The sequence below is a fragment of the Tupaia chinensis genome, unplaced genomic scaffold (genome assembly GCF_000334495.1).
Source record: "Tupaia chinensis unplaced genomic scaffold, TupChi_1.0 Scaffold000437_1, whole genome shotgun sequence".
Taxonomy (NCBI): Eukaryota; Metazoa; Chordata; class Mammalia; order Scandentia; family Tupaiidae; genus Tupaia; species Tupaia belangeri.
The window spans coordinates 2,710,992-2,729,508 of record NW_006159942.1 but is presented as its reverse complement, the minus strand read 5'-3'; the positions used below and the strand labels follow the sequence as shown (position 1 = coordinate 2,729,508).

Below are 18,517 nucleotides of genomic sequence, written 5' to 3'. Positions count from 1 at the left end.
GTGTCTACCATCCAAGAAACATCAAAGATTACCTGCAACACTAGAAGCTGAGGAAGACATGGAACAGATTGAGCCATACAGCCTTCATAAAGCACATGGCCCTAACTGATGCCTTGATTTCAGACATCCATCACTATAACTGTCTTGTTGTTTTAAACTGCCTGGTTCATGTCACTCTATTATAGCAGCCAAGGACACAAAGACCAAGCATGTGGCCCTTGAAGGAATTTGTCATTTGTGAATATTGTAAGTGAATTCAAACCACTAATATGGTTTGAAATATCAAATGATGTGGAAAGACAAAGAATTCAGCAGTAGGGCAAGATTAAAGGTTACCAAGTGTTTAATGCAAATGGCCAGCGTCTGAATGTAGAGGTAAGGCTCTCCATAGCAGCAGTCTTAGACATATGGCATTAAGGAGCCCGAGAACATCAGTCGTAACAACTGGGGCGAGGTTCTTTGGGGTACTGCCTCTCCTGTCTCAGGAATGTCATTTTACACAAAAGTCTACCATATTTAAGAATGTTAACAGTTTGCTCAATATGGACAAAAATTGCAGTAGTACTACATAGAGTTTTAATTAGTTAATGGATTTTATATGATTTAGTTAATTTAGCATATTTTGAAAAATAAAGAGCTCTGGTGGTAGGTAATATATAATGTATAATACTTGTAAATAAAATGCATTTATTATTTAATATATAATGTTGTTTTAACTTATTAGAATACCTGCAAAACTCCAAATCGCTAGCTACACAAAATGAGATGGGACCATCAACACAAAAAGTCAATGTTAATAAATATGGGAGAAAATGTTCAGATTTGCTAGCTAATTAAATTAAAAATACATTTTATTGGATTATTTAAAAATATTAGAAAGTATATATATACACACACTCATACACATACATGCAGAAATGTATACACACACACATATAAAATCAAATGTCTAGGAAGCACACATTTACATTAATGGTGACATTACAAACATCCTGCCAGGTATACCTCCAAACTATACGTGAAATATGATTACATTTCATAAATACTAATCTACCACCATGGTCTAAGCCATTGCCTTTTTTTTGGGGGGGGGCAGCTTGTCACTGGGTAAGAAAATTTACCAGAGAGAGATAAAGAAAAAGGAAAAGTGATAAATCAGCTCCTAGGGGAGATAGCCACACCACAGTCTCTTCTCCTCCATTTTCCTTTTGGGATTTTGGGCATGTATGTAAAACAATCCAGTGTGAGTTTCAAGCCACCAGATCTGGGCCTTGAACCACGCTCACCATGTGGGAGTCCAGCACCTTAACTACCATGCCACCTGATGGCCCCCAATTGCCATTTTTTAAACTTCCAAAAGGTTCATGTACTTGCCAGAAAGAGAGAGAAGAATGAAGAGTGAAGGAGAGGGAGACAGCATCCCCTAATGGGGCATGGTCATTCTCTAATACGTTCTCCTCCATTTCTCCATCCTATCAGGATTTTGGACATGCAAACACATATGCTTGGTATGTTTCTAAAGCCACTGGAGCTGGGATTCAGACCATGGTCGGCCATGTGTAACCCAGTTCTCTTAACCACAAGTATACTGGCCAGCCCAAGCTATTGCCATTTCTTACCTGCTTTATCTCAACAACCTCCCAACTGGCCTCCCTTGCTTTATTCTCAATAAGGATCAGCACAACAGGCAAAGTAATGCTGTCCACAAGTCAATTTTCATCCCTTTCTGAATAAAACTCTCTAACAGCAACCTATTTTATCTAAGTAAAAGAAAGTCAAGGCCCTTGCAGAGTTCTTTGAGGCAATACAGGAGCTGAACCCAGTTTCCTGCCTGATCTCACGTCTTAGTGTTCTGTGAGTACAGACTTCCTCGTCTTCCTAGGACTACGACCATCCTGAGCATGTTCCTGCCATAGGCTAGATATCCCATAACCTACCCCTCACCACTTCAAGTCTCTGTTCAGGTGTGACCTTCTCATTGAGATCTCCTGGACAATACTATTTAAATGACATCCTCCACATTCTGTACTCCCAGAGTCACCTTCCTCACTTTGTTTTCCTTCAGTGCACTTATTACCTTCAACATACAATGTAATTTGTCATTTAATTTGTTGCCTATTTCTTTCCCAGTGGATATAAGGTCTGTGGGGACAGGAATTTCCAACTGTTCTATTGACTTCTTTTTATTTGCCTAGAATAGTTTCTGACATAATAGGCACTCAATAAGTATTCACTCAGTGACCACATAAGGATATTTATGTTTGCCTTATTTAAGATAGCAAAATACTGGAAATAACCTACATGTCCAACAAAAGAATGAATAACGACAGTTTTCAATAAAATATAGAGTTATTTGATTGTTTTTGTTTTTGTTTTTGGAGAGGTTTTTGCTATAGGGTGCACACGCTCACCAGAGACAGAGACAGAGAGAAAGAAAGCGAGAAATCACTCCGCAGGGCGGGGGTTGGCCACACCGCAATCCCTTCTTTTCCTGCCTGATCTCACGTCTTAGTGTTCTGTGAGTACAGACTTCCTCGTCTTCCTAGGACTACGACCATCCTGAGCATGTTCCTGCCATAGGCTAGATATCCCATAACCTACCCCTCACCACTTCAAGTCTCTGTTCAGGTGTGACCTTCTCATTGAGATCTCCTGGACAATACTATTTAAATGACATCCTCCACATTCTGTACTCCCAGAGTCACCTTCCTCACTTTGTTTTCCTTCAGTGCACTTATTACCTTCAACATACAATGTAATTTGTCATTTAATTTGTTGCCTATTTCTTTCCAGTGGATATAAGGTCTGTGGGGACAGGAATTTCCAACTGTTCTATTGACTTCTTTTTATTTGCCTAGAATAGTTTCTGACATAATAGGCACTCAATAAGTATTCACTCAGTGACCACATAAGGATATTTATGTTTGCCTTATTTAAGATAGCAAAATACTGGAAATAACCTACATGTCCAACAAAAGAATGAATAACGACAGTTTTCAATAAAATATAGAGTTATTTGATTGTTTTTGTTTTTGTTTTTGGAGAGGTTTTTGCTATAGGGTGCACACGCTCACCAGAGACAGAGACAGAGAGAAAGAAAGCGAGAAATCACTCCGCAGGGCGGGGGTTGGCCACACCGCAATCCCTTCTCCTCCATTCTCCTCTTGGGATCTTGGGTATGCACGCACAGGTGCCCGGCCTGAGTTTTTTTAAGCCACCAGGTCCAGGACACAAACTGCGGTCGACTACATGGGAGTCCAGCAACATAGCCATTACGCTAACTGCTAGTCCCGAATTATTCAATTGTTAACTGTATTAACAGCATCATCTGTGTAAATGTTTACCATCGAATAATTTTAAAAGTTGAAACTGATCTTAAGTTTTCTTTAAGAACAACTAGATGAAATTTTCTGTGACTATGAAACAAGGAAAAACATACTTTGTAGAGATGTTAGGGTACACTTGGGGTTTCTAAATACAATCATGCACTGCATAATGATGTTTTGGTCAGTGATGGTCTCATAAAACTATACCATATAACCTATGTGTGGAGTAGGCTGTGCCATATAGGTTTGTGTAAGTACACTCTGATATTTCCACAAACCATGAAATTACCTAATTCCCACATAGATCATGGAGCAAGATCATAATGGTTCAAGGAGCCACACTTGGTTAGATTATAATAAATCTGATATAAATGTAAGTTGCAAAGTCTAAACACCTACAGCAATTATTTTACATTTGTAATTATCTTAAAATTAGGCAATACGGGGAATTGTGAATGTAATAAGATAGTTGCCTAGGAGATCAAATTCTGTAATATAAAACAGATCCTGCATCCAGAAGTCATTAACTTCTAGCAGCTTGATAAATAAACATCCACATGATTCTAAACCTTACAAATGCTTCACTTTTGCTGTTCATCTCTGAGACTCAAATGTTGGAAATCATATGTATTCATATTTTGTATAAGGAACTCTAACTATCTTTGGATTCTTTCATTCCTTATTTGTTAATTTATATCTTCTCTAATTCTTTTAATTAGAGTCCACCTAAGTCTTTGCTTCTCCTTTCACCATCAGTTGTTGAGTTTCAGTTTAACTTCACTGTTGTTTAAGGAAATTTCACCATTTGAATAATTACATTGGCAAAATGCCTCAGAGGCTAGCTTGTGGAGAAAAAAATTATATGCTGAGCTTCAGAACAAATTAGTATATTATGTGCAGTGAAAAAATATGAAAATTCTCACCTCTAGAGACCCTCTAGGAAAATTGAGATCTTGATTCTACCTGTACGTAAAGACATTAAAAAGTTGAACATGAATGAGGCAGAATTTCACATTGTAAGGGTATTTGACATGTTTAGATATAAAAAAGTCAGATGTCAATCTTGTCTTTCTCTTTCAAGGAGCCTCGCTGTAAATAGTCCACAGAGTACTAATAGCTGCACCTAAGCAGAGTCAGAGAGCAGAGCCCTGAGCAGCTAACATCTCTAGGATCATGTTGATCCTTAAGGTGCAAGAGCTTTCACTTTCTGTTGATTTTTGTGTATGATGAAAACATCTAAATTATGAATACTTACACTCATTCAAACACCTCCTTCAAATCTTCAAGTATTTCAATTCCTTTGAGTATATCTTTTATGTTGGAATAAGGTGACTGACATAAATGCAAGTAGGAGAAGCAAAATAGACCCTGAACATTTACCCCAGTGACTGCCAATGTGAATGCTTAGAGGGGCGCTGAGGAGGGGTCTGTTCGCTGCTTTAAACCAGAGAGTCAAAGAGCCATTTGGGAAGAGTCTAGGGTCACAAGATCTTCTGGTTTGTCAAGGAAAGCCAAGATACCTGAATTTTAACATAAAATATATTGACTTTCAAAAGTTGGCAACTAATTCAAATGTTTTAACACATAAGAACTCCAAATGCCCCAGGCTATGTTCAGACTGCAGGTCATTCAGTTTGACCTCAGCTTAACATATCAAAGACTAAGCAGCCAGAGGAGGGCCTGGGAAAGAGAGATAAGAAAAACAGAGCTTTAGATAGCTATTATCTGAAGTGGGAACTTGGAAAGAAAGAAATGCTTAGGCGCAATTTTTCAGGATGTTTTCAGTGTGATTGGTGGTGTAAGTCCAAGCATAAACCCAAACACTTTATATACATATTTACACTTACAAGTGATAACTATTCCACAGTCAAGTTTTTATGAAAGATCATATTTGATTTCATGTCATAGTTTATGATAAAACCATAGCTCTCAGGAATTTAGTAAGGCCATCAGAGCTATTCATATGTAGTATAAAAGGTGTAATGCCTTCCCAGCTTTTACTGTTTCCAGCTGCAGATAAATGTAATACAAAGGATAAGTGTTAAAAGATGCACTGAAATATATCCAAGGCACCTAGTTCCTGATTTCCAGACACACCTGAACCCACTCATTTGACTATATATATAGTGAGTGATATAGACTGAACCTTCCTCTTAAAATTCATATGTTAAAGCCCTAGTCCCCAACATGATGATGTCTGAGTAGGTTTAGATGAGGCTGTGGGTATGGAGACTCAACAATGGGTTTAGTGCATTTATGAGAAGAGGCACAGGAGAGTGCTCACTCTCTCTCTACCTGCCATGTGACCAAATAGCAAGAAAACAGTCATCTACTATCTGGAAAGAGGGCCCTCATCAGAACCCAACCAGGCTGATGCCCTGATCTTAGACCTCTCATACTTCCCGAAGTATAAGAAATAATTGTCTGATGTTTCAGCCACCTTGTATATGGCATTTTGTTACTGTACCCCTAGATGACTAAAGTAAATGGATATATTAAATTTGCAATGTATTCCTGAGACATGGTGGTTAAGGCACTGGACTCCCACATGGCCAACCACAGTTCAAGTCCCGGACTTTGCAGCTTGCTCTCTCACTTTCCCTCTCACTTCTTTCTGTTTCTTTCTGGTGATCACATGTGCCTTATAACAAAATTTAAAATAATAATAAGTAAAATTTAAATAATTCTTATTTTAAAAAAATAGATTCTTCCACCATGTCTCTAATCTACCTTCAGATGGTAGAAATCATTAGTCAATCAACCTACAAAAAATAAATTGTAAAGTCAACTCTTACATAGAGTGTCAGCATGGAAAACCTTGCTATGAACTGAATGTTTGTGCCCACTGAAAGTTTGTATGTTGAAATCTAATCTTCAGTATGATGGTATTTGGACTGGATGTCACAATCCTCCAGCCTCCCATCATTGTGCCATAGGGTGGGTGCCACTATGCCCGGTTAATGTGACGGTATTCGGAAGTGGGTCTTTGGGAGGGAACTAGTTGCTGAGAGTGGAGCCCTTATGAATGGGACTAGTGCCTTATAAGACATAGCCTGACAGCTGACCTTTGCTCTCTACCCTGTGAGAATAGACGGAGGCAGACAGATACCTCCAAACCAGAAATAGGGCCTTTAGCAAACACTGGACCTGTAGGCACCTTGATCTTGCACATTCCAGCCTCAAGAAGTATGAGAAGTTAATGTTTGCTATTCAAACCACCCAGTCTATGATATTCCCTTATAGCATTCGCAAATGACTAAAACAGATCTTCACGTTTAACATTCTTACCTTACCCACTTAAATGCAATTTTTAAATTTAGTTCTATGGGACCAGCAGTTAGTGTAATGGCTATGTCGCTGGACTCCCACGTAGTCGACCCTGGTTCGAGTCCCAGACCTGGTGGCTTAAACTCACGCTGGGCACGTGTGCGTGTGTGCCCAAGATCCTGAGTGTGGCGTGGCCATCCCCCCGGATGGTGATTTCTCGCGTTCTGTCTCTCTGTCTCTCTCTTTCTGGCAAGCGCACGCACCCTATAGCAAAAGCCTCTCAAAAAAAAAAAAAAACAAAAAAAGAGCTAGCAGTTCCTGTAACACTATAAGTATTACCTATAAAATCTGTACTCCACATTTTGTTAAATGAAAGACTGTGGTTTCATTTAAGGAACATGTGATTTAAAGTCAGTAAGATCAAGGTTAAATTGTGACACTGTCATTTAGTAATTATGCAATATTGAGTACCTTATTTAAACTATCAGAGAATGGAATGTCAGTTTTCTAAAATGAAAATAGTACAATACAAACCATTTGATTAAATAAAATTTGTAAAACATTTAATACAGTGGAACCCATGCCACTTATTTTTCTATTTTTCCCTAAACTTGAAGCTAAAATTGATATATCCTTGTGTAGCTGTGAGGAGCTAAGTTTTTCCTAGAGGCGATTCCTGACTCAAGAAGAAATAGCTAAAAGTCTAAGAAGCAGATCAGAATTTCCAACAGGGATAGGGAATGAAAATAAAAGTAAAAAATTGAACTCCAGGATCAGCCAGAGTGGAGCTCTCTTAAAAACTGCAAGCTTCAGGTTGGTACATGAATGATTATACACTAGGAGAAAGGTTGAACCAGAAATAGTCCTTGCTGTTACTAAAGCCCAGCTTTGAATTAATTCAGTCTCTAAAAAATAGATTAAGAAAACATTAATTTTCTATTGCTCTAAACAGATTACCAGAAAAGAAAAACATACCTTTCCTGTCAGTGATTTTTTTATTGACTTCAGTTGTGGTGATGCAAGTGACCTCTTTATGTTAACTGCTGAGTGTTTGGTGTACTTGTCTGTGTTTATTATAAAGTATAAAAACACAGTCATCTGTTGCTTAAAAATGGGGATACATTCTGGAAAATGTGTCATTAAGGGATCTTGTTGTGTGAACATCACAGAGTGTACTTAACACCTGTGCTGTGCAGTGTGGCCTATGGGCTCCTCATAGAACCGCTGCTGGGGATGCTGCCATCACTGATCAAACGTAAGTAAAAGGAATCACTTAGAACAAGGGGCAACAATGTGTGTCACTTCCACAAAACTCGGAGTTCTAAAGAGCACATTTGGAACACACTATTGTTAAGAGATATGTAGCATCTTTGCTGAAAATATCTTAAAATTGCAGGGACGCAAGGTATACGATTGTTTATCAAAGCAAGGTTGTTTCCAACAATGATATACATTGTTATGACGTACCTACTTTATGTGTCACAATCCTCTCTGTTACAACAAGCCACATCTCATCAAATTGTTTCCTTGTCTATGGAGATTTTTTGTGTATTTGTTTGTAATCATATCCATTAAAATATTTAGTAAATGACTGATGTCCTAAGTTCCGAATTATTGATAGGTAGGTTGACATACACTTTGAAGCTCACAGGCACGGCTAAGAATGTTTTTGTAGCCATTCAACCCAAATGCACATCCATTCACATCTGCAGCTAAAGTGGCAGGGCTGGTGGGCAAGAGAAAACATTGGCCCTGGTTTGGTTCTGTTATCAAAACACATGTGATAATGTCACAGCCAGTACATTTTGTTTTCAGATATGTGTTTGCACTGGCTTGACAGTGAACTTAAAAAGTGTAATAGATATGAGAACAAGGAATTCTAAATTTGCACCCTTCAAGAATTTTGATACTATCAACCAGTCTGTGTTGTCTTAAAATACACACACATTTAAAAAAAAAAAAAGTGTCTTTTTGGTTGCCCTCAATATATTACAAATCAGGACAGATCTTACACTAACAAATTAATGGCAATACTAGCTCACATTATTTTAAACTCAAAAGGCTGAGATATTTGGATTTGTGTCTTGTTGGAGGTTTTCAAAAAGACTGTGTATAATCCTCATTGCTTTTCCACTATTGATAAAGAAACAGTTTGTAGTGTTAGAAAATGGAGAGTATTTGAAAGCAGAAGCTAAGTGCAGAATTGGATTCCACTTTACCACTTACTAGTTCTGTTGCTTTAATTAAGTCGCCAAATTTATTCCATTTAATTATATTTTTTTCCATCTGTGCAATAAGAACTTCCTCACTGAGTAGTTACAGACATAAAATAAGTTAAGGAAAACATGTTCCTTGCCTAAATGTATGACTACCACCTATACACAAGCCTCCTCAATTTACAGATATGTAAACTTAAGACTCGGAAATTGTGGCCTAGCCAAGGTCACAACTGATGAAATCTCTTGCTTATGGTGTTCTCTTCTATGGAGTACAGTGACACTATCCCTCATATTCAGGTGCTGTGTCGCTCTTGGCAGTGCTGGGAGAACCTCAGCCCCTAAGCTAAGGGTATGGAGGAGCCTTTTTAAATAGAAAACAAACGTCATTGCAGGCCCAGTTGTGGGGGCACAGGCAAGAGGGCACTGCTGTATGATACTGAAGCCACATGGAAGACCTGGATTCAGGTCCCAGGTCTACTAGAACACACCAGGGAGGATCATGGCAAGACAATATCTCTCTTTCTCTCTCTCAATAAATAAAAAATAAACTTTAAAAAGGAAGGGGGCAGGAGTCATTGTCTCAAAGTTTGAATTTTCACTAAATAATTGCCATGTCGATTCAAGTGAACTCGATTTTTTTAATCATAGTTTCCACAGCCTTTAATTATAATTGACTTTACATGAGAAAAATATTTTCAACTGGGTCCTGTCACACAATTTATTCATATAGGGTTGGTTCCTTAGCAATAACAGGTAAATTACATTTTTAAATAGGTGATAGAAGTTCTTGTCAGCCTCTGAATCCCCATTAGGTACAGATCTGCCTGGAGCTCCGCTCCAGCCTTCCATCCTGTGACTCTTTCTTTATTCACAATGAACTCACATAATCCTTGCCCTACAAGTTTCCCCTTATTGCACAGGTGGAAAATACAATCAAGTAATACATGGGGAAGGAGAAGGAAGGCCATTGTGTAGAATAAAAAAGAAAGGCTGTACAAATTTAAGCAGCTATTGAGATGAGGAGAGAAATTTACTGAGTTGGATTGTAAAAGATTTTGTTAAGCATGTACTTTTACTGTATAGGTAATGGGAGGTTAAAAATAAGCATCATGTAAGAGAAGGTCTCTAACTTCATAGAACTCATAAACCCATTCATTATGGAGGCGATGCATGTATCCACAAAATATCAAACAACAGTACTAAGCATTCAATGATTAATGATGGAATTACTTAGAATAGGAATTTAAAGAATTACAGGATGGAGGAAATGTCACTTGAACTGGGTTTTGAACAATAGGAAGGATTTCCACAGTGGAAGGAAGATTAAAAAAAAAAAATCTAGAAGAAGAAACACAATGAGCAAAATCTAGGCAGTAGAAATAAGTTCCACATGCTTGCAGAGCCTGTGCCGTGAAGGCTACAGAAGAGAAAGGGGAAACTATAAAAACTCTGACTCGAAAATTAGGCAATCTCATAGCAAGAGAACAGAGAGGCATGAAATTAGTGGGACAAAGAAATGGTTTATTACCTGTTGATAACATGTATAGTATTGTCAACTGGACTGGTCTGAGAAGTATTTCACGTTGGGTAAATTCTTTTTATAAGCAAAATGATATATAGTGACTGAATATTTAAAACAATAATGAGAATAATAATAATAACAATCTGGAAAAAAATGATGGAAAGCAATTTGATTATGATGATGTGGATAGTAATGTCTTTGTCTTGACTGATATGGAATCCTTCTGGAAAAAGAAATGTAATACACTGTAAAGATCTATGTGATTCAATGTAATATAAACAAGATTATGATAATAATAAATAAAATTTTAAAAAATTAGACAGTCTCTAGGCAATGAAAAGTGATTGAAAGTTTCATGACTGCCTGATAGCCATAACTCAGTGACCTCAAAATTGCACTTGCAGACCAAATGTCCTTTCTATTATTATTAGGACACTAACCTAAATGGATTGATATATGTAATTTTTTTAAACACCAAATCAGGGGAAGACATGGGACACATGACTAATCCCTGTTTCCACTCATTAAGCACCCCACATGCTCTCTGCCAGCACAGATCAGGCACACTGCTAAAGCAGGAGGAAAGTATTGATCCCATAATACAAGGATTCCCAAGGCCTAGGCCACTGCCTGGATTTGTGGCCTCTTGGAGGTCGGCACCTACCAGTGCTGCTGGTCACATAGTGGGGATTGGACAGTGGACTTGAGAGGCTTCATCTATGTTTGTAGTCACTCCTGGTCCCTGACATTGCCACCTGAGCTCTGCCTCCTGTCAGGTGGACATCAGTATTGGATTCTTCTGCTCACAAATCTTATTGTTGCATGCTTGTTCCATTGCGCATTACAATGTGGTAAGTGGTGGAAATGGGTTCCACAGAAGACATGGTGCACTTGGGTCATACTGGGACCAACCAATCATCACGAATACCTCCCCTCCTACTCTTGAAGGGATTGTATTCCAGGGTGCCAGTTTCTATGCTGGGAAGATTAGATACTGCTGTCCTAATATATCTGAAGACTATGTGATGTGGATGTTTACGAATGTGTCTCACAGTTGGTAAAGAAGAGGCATTTCCTGGTGTCCATTCAAATGAACCAGCAATATTCCAAATATCTTTCAGAAATCCTTAAGTATTCACAGAGCTTAATTAGTAATTTTGAAATAAGATTTCTAAACAGTACAAAGGATCTTCAAAAAGTTCAAGGGCTCTTCAGAAAGTTCATTAAAAATGTGTATTATGAAGAAATTAAACATGAATTTAAAATTTTTTTTGTACCAGGGCCAGCGGGTATCATGGCAGTTAAGGCACTGGACGTTCACATGGGCAACACAGTTTGAGTCCAGACCTGGTAGCTTGCTTTCTTCACTTTCCTCTCTCTCTCTCTTCTCTCTCTTTCTCATGAGTTCACATGCCCTATAACAAATTTAAAAATAATAATAGTAACAAATAAAATTAAATAAATAATTTTAAAAATTGTTTTCATATTAAAATAAATAAACATTTTAACTCTATTTCTAAATGAATTTTTAAAAGAACCCTCATATTTTCCTGAAAATTCAAAACCATCATGGGAAATCAAAAATATGAATTTTGAAATAATGGGTTTTTTTAGTTCCATTTAATCTAAACAATGGAATGTATTTACAGAAAAGAAGTTATAGTAAAACTTTCTCTGTCTTTTCCTATATATATATCTCTGTCTCTCTCTGTTTCACTGAAAAGAAAACACTCGGTAAAAATCTGCCTGTGGCATAGTAATGCAAATATTAAAATTAGAAAATGCAGCTTAAGATGAAATCCAGGCAGTTACTGAAGTCCTCAAAATCCAGGCAGTTATTGAAGGCCTTAAAAATGGAAAATTTCAAAACAGATGCCTTCATTAACATCATCATCATCATTATCTATAATAAACTATTTTTAGTTTAATAAGTAACTTCCATTTTGATTTGATGGCATTTTGATTTGAAGCATTTCTTACAATACAGTTTTTTAAAAAATCATCCAAGACAAAGATTATAAGACCATTTAGTTAATCACTTTAACATATATATTTATTGGGGGCAGAAACAAAGAACACAAAAAAAAGGAAACATTCATCTAACTGATTAAAGTTACAGATCTAGATACAGTCTAGATGTCCTGGAGAGGTAGAATTTGGGCGCCAACTTCATTTTTCCTTCACCCATCTAATTTCTCCAAACTATAAGGCAACCGATGTTGTTTTACAAACCAAACAAATACTTAATACATATATTTTGAATAATTAACAGAAAATCTGACTCCTGCAAATAAAAGTCACATCTCAAACAATATAGTTTGAAATACTTTGATTACCTAAAGACCACAGCTTGCCCCCAAGCCCAAACCACTGCAGTTCATGCTTTGCTGTAAACAGATAGAGGGAAAGTTAGAAAGGACACTTCAGGAAGGATGGCCACACCGCAGTCCTCTCTCCTCCATTCTCCTCTCAAGATTTTGGGCATACACAATGTGCTCAGCATATTTTTCAAGCTGTTAAGTCCTGGACTCAAACCATGCAGTTGACCATGTGAGATCTAGCCACCTAAATACCATACCACCTGTGGCCTGCATAATTTTTTTATTAGACACATTTCTAAGAGCTGTGTGAAGATCTCTCTCTCTCTCTCTACATATATATATTTCTTATGTGTTATAGGTATTTCCAAAAAAAAGATGTGACATGCACAATTTTAAAATATGACCCAAGACTCCTGACCTCTGGAGTACAACTCTATGGAACTCCCTCTCCTTGAGTTGAGTGACATCTGTAATTGTAATGGATGTCACTTCTGTGATTATGCTACATAATATGGTAAAGGTGAAGGGACTTTGCAGATAAAATCCCCAAATTACTTCAAGTTTATCAAAAAGTAATTATCCCATATGCCTAACCTAACCAAGTGAGCCCTTTAGAAGAAGAAAAATTTTCCTAAAAGGGAAAACCAAAGAAAAAAAATTCTCCTGCTGACTCTGAAGAAATACATTGCCATGCTTTGAATAGGACCATGAGGCAGGATTCAGCAAGAGTCCTCTCTTAGCCAGTCAGAAAGAAGGGAGGGACTCCAGTCCAACCACCCTGAGGAACTGACTTCCATCAAGTAGAGAGTTTGGAAGAGGACTCTGAGCTCCAGATTAGCAGACAGTCCTGGTTGACATCTCAGTTACAGACCTAAGAGATCTCTATTGGAGAATCAGCTATGCCCTGTATAGACTTATGACCTACAGAAATCCAAATAATAAACAAGAATTTTAAGGTGTTGAGTCTGATTGGTTATTCGGCATAGAAAACTAGTAAAGTAGATCTGTATTAATAACTACTATTTTTGTCCCCTCCCTATTTACTCTTATATCCATACTTTTCCTCATATTCTAGAAATGTCTCATCTGTTTTAGCAAACTAGTCTTCACAAACTCCAACCACATCATTCTCTTTGAGGATGTTATTCTCTCCCCATTGACCCCAGAGAAGGCCTGTGACTACCCAAACCAATCATAGGATCCATCAAAATGGTCTGATATGCTGAGCCCTCCAGGCATGAGCATGGGGCTCAAATCAGGCTAGAACCATTCTTCTACAGGATAGCTCTTAAACTAGCCAGTAGGGAGCTTTTTAAGTCACTGAACTGAAATCATGACTGTGGTTCTGTTCTATCTTTTCTCTGTGAGACTCATCGAAAAAGTCTGACTTCCCATAAGAGAGTATGAAATCAACAAGTAGAAACAGAAAGTAAACATGGGAAGAAAGAGAGAGCCTGACAGAACTCAGTCCTCAGTTCTCATCTTGGGAATTGCCATTGTCCCCACCCCACTTTTTTCTTATTACTTATTTTTCCTTAAGTTAATTTTTGTAGGGTTTTGGTAACCAAGATTACTGAGTCGAGTTTTGGTACCAAAAGAGTGTTGTTCATAATATCTAACTTCCTTACCCCAAATTTCTAACATATACTCACCATTTTTTCTCTTGCTACAGGAATTTAATGTGCAAGAGGTAAATCTTGGCTCTTTTTTTTTTTTTTTTTTTTTTTTGCCAAAAGCTATACCTTGCTCTTCTATACTATTAAGCAGGAAGAGAATAAAAATGACAGTTAATTCTCACAATGAAAGGCAGAACTGAGAAATAGGTATGTGTTCAGTAAAGCTTTCTTTCTTTTCTATTCTCCACCAAGTAGTCTTCCCAAGAAAACCAGTGCCCTCTTTGAGTAAGAATTTAAATGTTCTCAAAATGGCAATATCACACCCCCAAATTTAAACACTTTTCAGTATGTCTGCTGGGAATGGAGGTCAATACTGTCTGAAGGTAACCAAGATAGTGATCCATTTTACACAATAACTCCCACTACCTACCCAACACTCCCACCCCCAAGAAAAAACATTATAGAATCTCTTCAGGACTGTGTGCTGTCTTTATTACAATCTGCACTTGAAGAGTCTGTGTACTTCCATGCTTAGCTAGTTCATCTGAAAGACATATTTACCTATAATTTTAGCCCTTAATCCTCATTGATAACAATATCAGTTGTGATTTTCAATTTCTGATGGCTTCACTAGAATCTTGTCAAGTACCAGGACTTAATTAGAATGGACATTTTCTTTATGTGAGAGTCAAAGCACACAGAGCTTCTTAAGCTGTACTTTCAACTTCAGATCAGCTACTGTGTTTGATTTCCATCCCAGTGATGCAAATGCAGACTTCAGTAATTTACTTCTCTTACCTCTGTCCCTTACCCCCATGCTGAAATTTAAAACGGAAATTATGTTTTTCTCCTGAGGACTCAAAGAAATAGGTTACAGAAGTTTAAAAATATGAATAACTTTGCTTATTGAAAGTAAAGCAAGGGATACACACTAATTATTTTTTCAGATCCTTCTTGTGTAAAATCCACCCAAGAGAGTATCATCCCGCATTCAGTTGCTGGTCTCCAGGAAGACTCTCAACTAGCACCCACTATCTGCTCCATTTAAGTAGAAAAAATACTGATCAATGTGGAAGGGGAGATTTCATGACTAAATACAACCATGCAATTTAACAATTATTTATTGAAGAGAAATTATCAACCAAGTGATGTGAGAACATAGGTTCTGGACTTGAACTGCAGTCAACTACATGGAAGTCCAGCTACATAGCCATTACTCCATCTCTGAACACTTTATAATTTTTAATATCTTTAGTTTTCAGTAATTTCATCAAGGATATTTGGACAATAACCCACCTAAAGTGAGGATGAAATGGGATAAATATCAGATACTCGACACCTGTTTTAAAGTTCATTTCTTTTGTGAGAGGAAGAGAGAAGCACCCTCAAGGAGGTCTCACACTGCAACTCTCCCCAGCCTTCTCCCAGGAGGGATCAGGGGTACACACGCCCATCATATGCAGGTCTGCTGGGAAATGAAAGTTGCCATCTTCTATATGGATCCAGCACCACCTGACCAGCACACCTCCCCTGCTCCATGAAGTGGACCCTCTGTACACATTTTTAACAAATACAGTATATGGTTGCCCTTTCCTTATAAGCCAAGCAGTTTAATGTGAGTGATCTAAACCTTTAAAGTGAGATTATTACTCAGTAGGGCAAATGACTATCAAACTGGGTCATCTATGTCAAAGAAGAAGAAGAAGAAGAAGAAGGAGGAGGAGGAGGAGGAGGAGAAGAAGAAGAAGAAGAAGAAGGGGAAGAAGAAGAAGAAGAGGAAGAAGAAGAAGAAGAGGAAGAAGACATGAACTCAGAAGCTTAAATGAAGCCGAGAGAAACTTCAGAAAAACTGAATAAAGAGTGTAAGTTGATCCATATTTCAGGGTTTACACAACAGCTCCAATTAACTAACTAGAAGCAGATTAGATAGAAAATGCTTAAAATGAATCTGGTGTTCAAAAAAACATTTCTGGTGGAAAAAGAAACAAACTAGACAGAATAAGAGAGACGTTTATGTATGTGAATTGTAAGGTATGAGGGGTCCTTGAATTTCAGGGTAGGCAAACAAACCAGTAGCTGTTGTCCTTTGTCATTTAATCCCCAGATTCACCAAAAGTAACACAGGAACTAAGAAAAGAGAGCATGCTTTCTTAGCACGTATGACTTCAGAAGAAATAAACTGGTTTATCTTTCAAAGAGGTTTTCAAACTAAGATACTTCTAGCTAAAAGTTCTGGCACCATCTGTAAGTGTGAAGTAGAAGGGACAGTGACTTTCTCAGTCACTAACCAGAGACAGTCACCCATAGATTCATGTTCATAGAGATACACATGAGAGGAGAAATCAGAAATAAAACCAGAGGTGACAGTTGAAGACTGATCATTATTTTAAGCTCAGCCAAACAGAATCAGATAACAAGACTAGTATTTGTGTGATCTTTGCTGTCATTTCAGAGGCTTGTCTTCATGAGATTTTGTGAGATTTACAAGATTATTTGTAACAACAGGGTTCTTACCAGCTGAGCACTGATTTGAACTACAGATTAAAGGTACAAATCTAAACCATAGATTTTCTTATCATTATCTTTGTTAAATGAAATTAGAACCCTTGATAAAACTTCTGGAAAGATGCACAAACCATTCTTTTTAGATAGTGTGTTCAGATAAAGTAAGAGTCAAAAAATATGTATCAGGTAGTGTTATGTCAGATTATAACATAACTTGAGGAGAATTCCATATTACTTGTTTAATTACATTTTATGTTGTCTGTAAATAGAAAATAAAAATAAAAGGGAAATGATAAAAAAAATTTTGATAGTGCAGATAATTATATTTTCCACTACAACAAGAAGGCACAGGCTTTGCTAGAATGAGTGTAAGATAGGAGATAAGTATCTTTTATTATTACAATCTGTTCATTTCCAATATTCCTGTGTGCATAGTACTACATTACACTAAACCTGATTTAAATATTTAAAGATTAATACATATGTACATGTATACATGTACACATACTTTTTTTACTTAAAAAAGCCAACCATTTCTTCACACTAAAATATGAGCATGACTCCACATGCTATGTATTTATAGATGTGCAATATTGCACAAAGTTGTATATTTACAAACCATTTATATACTCTATGGATATTTCCAAGGTTTTTCAAGTTATCTTAGACTCTAGGCAGTTTTAATCTTACATCTCTGTTGAGGCTGCCTCTATGCTTGTTTGTTTAAGTGTATCAGGTAGTGTTATGTCAGATTATGGAAAATGAGCTTTCCAGGAATACTAGAAAACTGAAGGAAGAAATATATCTCAGCACTGTCTCCCTTTGCAATCACAAATTGTCTCAATAAATCTGGAGGGTCCCCAGTGAAACAGAAGGAGCCGCAATTCCAATATCAATTTTTGATAATATAATGTTTAGAAAGAGTGGAAAGTGTTTGGTCGGAAGCTTCTGAGAATGCTCACATAGTTGTCAAAATTAGATAAACACTGAGGAGACAATATATAGTTTTTTTATATTTACTGACAGATCAGAAAGAAGTGGAGATGGTGTGGTGGTTAAAAACTGTGCTTTGGGAGCCAGACCCTGTGGCTGATCCCAGTTTGATTCCTAAATCAGTGGCTTGAAAAACACATTGAGTGCATGTGCTTCTGTGCCCCAAACCCTCCCTAAATCAGTGGCTTGAAAAACACATTGAGCGCATGTGCTTCTGTGCCCCTCACCCCGGAGGGATGGAGAAATGGAAAAAAGATTGTGGCTTGACCATGCCCCAGGAGGATGCCCTCTTTCTCTCTCTCTCCTCTCCCTCTCTTACAATCTCCACCCCCCTTTTTCTGGCAAGCACATCTACCCTCTGGTAGCAACAACAACAACAGCAATGTTGAAATGTGAAAAAGTTGTAGAACCTGTCTGAAAGGAACTTAGAGAAATTAGAGAAGTCAAAGAACCAGGGTAATAAAAGTAGCTGTGTGAAAGTGCTAAGGAGAGGAAGAAGGAAAATCAAATCAGAGTAGTTCATCAGGGTCAGTGTGGCCCAAGATGACAGAAAGTAATCGCAGTGATGTCTGTGAAAGAAAATCGTGAGAGTAAGTGTTCGAGGTATTGGGACGATGCCTTTGTGTGGAGGACCGTATGTACTCAGGATAAATGGGAGTGAGGGAAGACCCATTCCAGAACTTATCTTCTTCAGGTGGGGGCCAAGAGAAATTTTGGAAAGAGCGATGGGACATCTAGGGAAAGGTGA

At 37.6% G+C, this 18,517-nt stretch overlaps 1 long non-coding RNA gene across 3 annotated transcripts in view; it reads right to left on the bottom strand.

The window, feature by feature from the left end:
- The window catches only part of LOC106735562 (uncharacterized), a 60,961-nt gene that overhangs the window by 19,793 nt on the left and 22,651 nt on the right, over positions 1-18,517 (bottom strand). For all 3 annotated transcript variants that reach the window (XR_001370868.2, XR_001370867.2, XR_003550497.1), the window contains one exon: positions 4,250-4,289. This is a non-coding gene — a long non-coding RNA (uncharacterized LOC106735562). The remainder of the gene's footprint in view (positions 1-4,249; positions 4,290-18,517) is intronic.